This window comes from Piliocolobus tephrosceles, unplaced genomic scaffold (genome assembly GCF_002776525.5).
Source record: "Piliocolobus tephrosceles isolate RC106 unplaced genomic scaffold, ASM277652v3 unscaffolded_40906, whole genome shotgun sequence".
NCBI classification, from domain to species: domain Eukaryota; kingdom Metazoa; phylum Chordata; class Mammalia; order Primates; family Cercopithecidae; genus Piliocolobus; species Piliocolobus tephrosceles.
The window spans coordinates 1-5,855 of record NW_022325317.1 but is presented as its reverse complement, the minus strand read 5'-3'; the positions used below and the strand labels follow the sequence as shown (position 1 = coordinate 5,855).

At 44.5% G+C, this 5,855-nt stretch overlaps 1 long non-coding RNA gene across 1 annotated transcript; it reads right to left on the bottom strand.

Annotated features, from left to right (window-relative positions):
• Positions 1–3,214: 3,214 nt before the first annotated feature.
• On the bottom strand, positions 3,215–5,843 carry LOC113223346. The gene is made up of 2 exons (XR_003308705.2): positions 5,418–5,843; positions 3,215–3,982 (listed from the first exon to the last, which is right to left on the bottom strand). It is a non-coding gene; the product is annotated as an uncharacterized LOC113223346 (long non-coding RNA).
• Between the last annotated feature and the right edge of the window lie 12 nt (positions 5,844–5,855).

Here is a 5,855-nt window from a genome sequence, read left to right as displayed (position 1 = left end):
TTTTGAGATGGAGTCTCGCTCTGTCGCCCAGGCTGGAGTGCAGTGGCGGGATCTCAGCTCACTGCAAGCTCCGGCCCCCGGGTTTACGCCATTCTCCGGCCTCAGCCTCCGGAGTAGCTGGGACTACAGGCACCCGCCACCTCGCCTGGCTTGTTTTTTGTATTTTTTAGCAGAGACGGGGTTTCACCATGTCAGCCAGGATGGTCTTGATCTCCTGACCTCGTGATCCGCCCATCTTGGCCTCCCAAAGTGCTGGGATTACAGGCTTGAGCCACCGAGCCCGGCCAGTTTTTCTATTTTTTTAGTAGAGATGGAGTTTCACCATCTTGGCCAGGCTGGTCTTGAACTCCTGACCTCGTGATCCACCCGCCTTGGCCTCCCAAAGTGCTGGGATTACAAGTGTGAGCCACTGCACCCAGCCTATGCCTTTTCAATACACCCAGTTTGGACCCCTAACTTGCTGGGCAGCCTTAGGCAAGTCAGTTCACTTGAGCCTGAGCTCTCTTCTGCACACACAAAAGCAGAATAATCCATCACTCTCCCTACTTCAAGTCTGTTCTATTCTGTTCAGCTCAATCAAAACATGCAGGAGGTTCCCACCTCTGTGCCTGACGCTTGTTTTTAAGTGAAAATTTATCATACCATTTTCTTTTCTTTTTTATTTTTTTTTTTGAGACAGTCTCGCTCTATCGCCGGGGCTGGAGTGCAGTGGCCGGATCTCAGCTCACTGCAAGCTCCGCCTCCCAGATTCCCGCCATTCTCCTGCCTCAGCCTCCGGAGTAGCTGGGACTACAGGCGCCCGCCACCTCGCCCGGCTAGATTTTTGTATTTTTTTTGGTAGAGACGGGGTTTCACCGTGTTAGCCAGGATGGTCTCGATTTCCTGACCTCGTGATCCGCCCGTCTCGGCCTCCCAAAGTGCTGGGATTACAGGCTTGAGCCACCGCGCCCGGCCTATCATACCATTTTCAAAGTTGGCAATATTTGGTCAAGATAACTTCCCTACTCAGAAACTCAAACATATTCCAAGCCCTAACTCTGGAATCTCCAGTCTCTGTTCTGGTGCCATAACACCTTTACCCAGCCTGAGAAACGAAGGATAGATGTTCTAAGACAGCACTTCCCAAGTCAACTGAGGTAGGGGTGAGTGGTCAGGATTTTGTTTAAAATGCAGATTCCAACGGACAAGGTCAGGAGGTTAAGTCACTGCAAACAAGCTATGGAGCACAAGATTCCAAAGAACTATAATGCTTCTAGACTTTTTTTTTTGAGACAGAAATTTTGCTCATCACCCAGACTAGAGTACGACGATGTGATCTTGGTTCACTGCAACCTCTGCCTCCCGGGTTCAAGTGATTCTCCCCTGCCTCAGTAGCTGGAATTACAGGTGTGCACCACCACACCCAGCTAATTTTTGTATTTTTTAGTAGAGACAGGGTTTTACCACATTGGCCAGGCTGGTCTCAAACTCCTGACCTCAGGTGATCCGCCCACCTCAGCCTCCCAAAGTGCTGAAATTACAGGAATGAGCCACCATGCCTGGCCTAGACTCACTTCTTAAAAGCCATATGGCTCTGGATTTAGTTTAACCTTACTCCGAGTTCCTAGTTCTAGTCTATTCACTGACAGAGCAAGCTTTATCCCTAAATGTACCACAGTTAACTAAAGGACCCAGAGAAGGAACCCTCAAACCTTCTCAATACTGGGCCTCAATACCAAACTCTATCAACACAAGATCTCAAGGGCAGTAACCAGGCTTAGAACACAGCTCAACAACTCTCAACACTGCCTCCCCGCTGAAAACTGCTGCTCTCTAGACCTGCTGAAGACAAAACCAACAATACACATTCCAGACCCTTCCCTCTGCTAGTGTCCAGTCCTAGTAGGACAACCTGGTAGGGCAAGCAAGGTAGGATCTGCTAAGCCCTCCATGTCTCCTGCATGCACTGCTCCTGTGGGCAGATGGTTAGAAATGACCAATACTAAGCCACCCTGTCCACCCTACCTAGCCCTAACCCAACAACAAACTCAAGAAAAGCTTCAGTGTAGTCACATGAAAGAGAAAGCTTATCTACTTTGGTTTAAAGGGCACAAGCCTAAGTGACAGCCTAGCTCAGACGCTACATTCTAATTTCACTATCAGGGACTTCAATCTAATGGGATGAAAGAGTAGCATCAGTTCCCAAACTGCAGTGCCCCTAGGCATCTACTGAAGGAACTCTGGGACCACACTTTTCAGGACTACTTTTTTTTTTTTTTTTTGAGATGGAGTCTCGCTCTGTCGCTCAGGCTGGAGTGCAGTAGCCGGATCTCAGCTCACTGCAAGCTCCACCCCCCGGGTTTAAGCCATTCTCCTGCCTCAGCCTCCGGAGTAGGTGGGACTACAGGCGCCCGCCACCACGCCTGGCTAGTTTTTTTATTTTTTAGTAGAGATGGGGTTTCACCGTGTTAGCCAGGATGGTCTCTATCTCCTGACCTCGTGATCTGCCCGTCTCGGCCTCCCAACGTGCTGGGATTACAGGCTTGAGCCACCGCACCTGGCCATTTCAGGACTACTTTAAAGCAGCTTGAATACTTCCAGCATCACCTTGGAGCTCCAAACTAGCAAAACGGGGATATATTTAGGGTTCATTTCAACTAGTCGTATTAGCTCTCAACCACTATCATTTTACCTCAGGAGATTTACATGGAATTTTGCTTCCAAGTGGAATTTTTAGGAATGAGCCAAAAATACAAAATTCAAAACCTCAATTTGAAAACTATCTGTGAAGGTTGGGCACAGTGGCTCAAGCCTATAATCCCAGCACTTTGGGAGGCCGAGGTGGGCAGCTCACACGAGGTCAGGAGTTGGAGACCAGCCTGGCCAACATTGTGAAACCCAGTGTCTACTAAAAATACAAAAAAAATTAGCCTGGAGTGATGGCGGGTGCCTGTAACCCCAGCTACTTGGGAGGCTGAGGCAGAAGAATGGCTTCAGCCTGAGGTGAAGATTGCAGGTGAGTGGAGATCACACCACTGCAATCCAGCCTGAGACAAGAGTAGGACTCCTCCTAGGGACGGGGGGAGGGAACCATCTGTGAGCTGGAGACATCTATACAACAGCCTCAACTGCCAAGCCGCTCTGCCACAGCCAGAGATGTGGCCCTGGGCCCCATGTGAGCACAGAGCACCAAGACTCAGTTCACTTGGCACTGAAGCACAGATGAGACAGAGTGCAGTTTTTAAAAGGATTTATTTGACAAGTTTCACTTAGCGCAATATACCTAAAAGGAAATCACACTGTAATGGAAGATTTACATCGAGGCCTTAGAATTTCATACAAACACCAAGACCAAAATCCTAAAGTATTGGTATTGCATCTCAACTTTTTCCCATTAACTTAAAAAAAAAAAAAAAGCTTAAACTTATGTGCCTCACAGGTTACTAAATGAAACTAGAACAAACATGCCAAAATGTTTCACTTTTAATTGTAGGCACAGCTCCTATATTGAGTTTTACAAAAAAATAAACGCATGTCTTTCAACATGCATCCAGTGTTCAATGTAACGTGACAAAGGGCAACATTTAACATAATTCAACTGATTTTACCTAAATATGCTTACTGCTTAAGTATATCCTATAACTAACTTGAGAAAAGCTGGAACTTAAGTTTAACAGTTATAGTTTACTCAGCTTTACTGTTACATCCTAGATAGTAGGATCAAAAATTCAAAACTACTGGGCCTTAAGTCCTCATAACAATCCTGATTTCCACTTAGAGAGTAAGCATAAATCACAAGCTTGTATTGCAGAAACTGTTAAACTGAAGTTTTTTTTTCTTTTAAAAAAAAAGTTGACCAAGAGTCAGTGATCAGGATCGAGCAATTACATTCCCCATCCACCACTCATACTGGACATACTAGACATCCCTCCCATTCCATTCACGTCCATAGATGCACGGCTTCCACTACTGTAGTAGCTGCTGTTCATTGCTCCTTGGTTACCTGCACAGAGATCAATTTGACAAGTTAGGAGTAACGTCAGACTACCAGTCCAATAAAATACAGTATTCCAAGAAAAAGTTTAAAAAGTATACAAGTACAAATGGCTGCTGTCCAAGTGGTGAGACGCATGTTTGGGAAAGGGGAATCCCGACGCTAAACAAGCCTCAATTAACCCCTTTTCTCTGCAGAACCAACTTGCCAGACTCTTGTGCTACCATTTTAACGGATTCTTCAGGATCAACGTGAACAATTAAGTTCAAAGGAAAAGTAGTATTTTTCAAAATTTGCAAAATTACTTCGTATTTTTAAAGCTAAACAAGACATCTTTTTAAAACATTTACCATAAACATTCACAATGTGTCCCTCAAATGGCATTTGGGAAAAGGAAACACAGGAGAAGTCTCTTGCTTTTCCTATTCATGGTGGGCAGGAAGTGTGACAACCACGTTGGACTAAAGGCAACTCACTGTGCCCAAATGGCAGCCTCCATGGAGTTAAGTCAGAGTCATTGACTGCTACAGAAAGTATTATTACAACATATCAATATTTGCTATTGAGAATTTAAATTACATTTTTTGAGAAAATACCTATGCAATGTTTGATTGAAAAATCACTGGAGTTTTCCTGTAAAACTTGGTCTGCAAAAGGATTTTGTGGGGTAAGATTATAATAACAAAATCACCATTCTTTAGACCAATTGAAAAAAAATAAATAAAACCAATCCTAGGTTAACTGACTAATACATATGGTCCTGAACTCAACCACCATTCTACTATTTCAAATTCTCCCTCCATCTAAAATTGATTTAATGCTAACCAAAAGACAAAAAAGTGAACAACTTTAACGTTTTAATAAATGGAGGCAGATATTTTCTGGCTCGACAGTATTCCACCAAAATTGCAATGACTAGTTTTTTTTTTTTTTTTTTTTTTTTTTTGAGATGGAGTCTCGCTCTGTTGCCCAGGCTGGAGTGTAGTAGCGTGATGTGATCTCTACTCACTGCAAGCGCCGCCTCCTGGATTCACGCCACTCGCCTGCCTCAGCCTCCCCAGCAGCTGCGACTACAGGCGCCCACCACCATGCCTGGCTAATTTTTTTGTATTTTTAGTAGAGACGGGGTTTCACCATGTTAGCCAGGGTGGTCTCAATCTCCTGACCTCGTCGTGATCCACCTGCCTCGGCCTCCCAAAGTGCTGGGATTACAGGCATGAGCCACTATTCCCAGCCGGCTGCAATGACTAGTTTTTAATTCACAGAACACTTCCCCCCCCAATGATTGTTTCTGAAAATTAAGCTAGTAAAAACAGTTACATTTGGATTGAAAGCATACATGTTAAAAACCCGATTTCACCAAAAAGGAGCCTGCATCTTCCCAACTAAAGAAATCTGCCTAAAACTTATTCTAAGTATATTAAAAAAACAAAAACAGGCTTACCGTATCCACTCATGCTGCTCTGGCCACCACATCCGCCTCCATAATCACCACTCAGCTGCTGGCTGGCTGGGCCACCGTAACTGGACTGGTTTGCTGTTAAGGAAACATTAGAACCTTGTTCCTTATATAATGTAGTACCTGGTGGTACCGGGCTTGTAATTCTTGATCTTATATTACTATAACCCCTCCACCTCCTTCTGCCTACTGTCTATAACCAGGCTATCCTTCTATCCATCATTTCAGCTAATCAAATATTGATAAACCAAAGTGCTAACGGTATACACTTCAGCAGAACTAAACTCCACGATTCCATAAGTAGAGACATTTTGTGAAGATCTTACGAAACTGCTTGACTGGATTTAGTGGGGTTTCCTCCTTAATTTGATGTATCAAAGGCATGTCAATACACCTAATTATGCCCACATTTATCTTAATCCT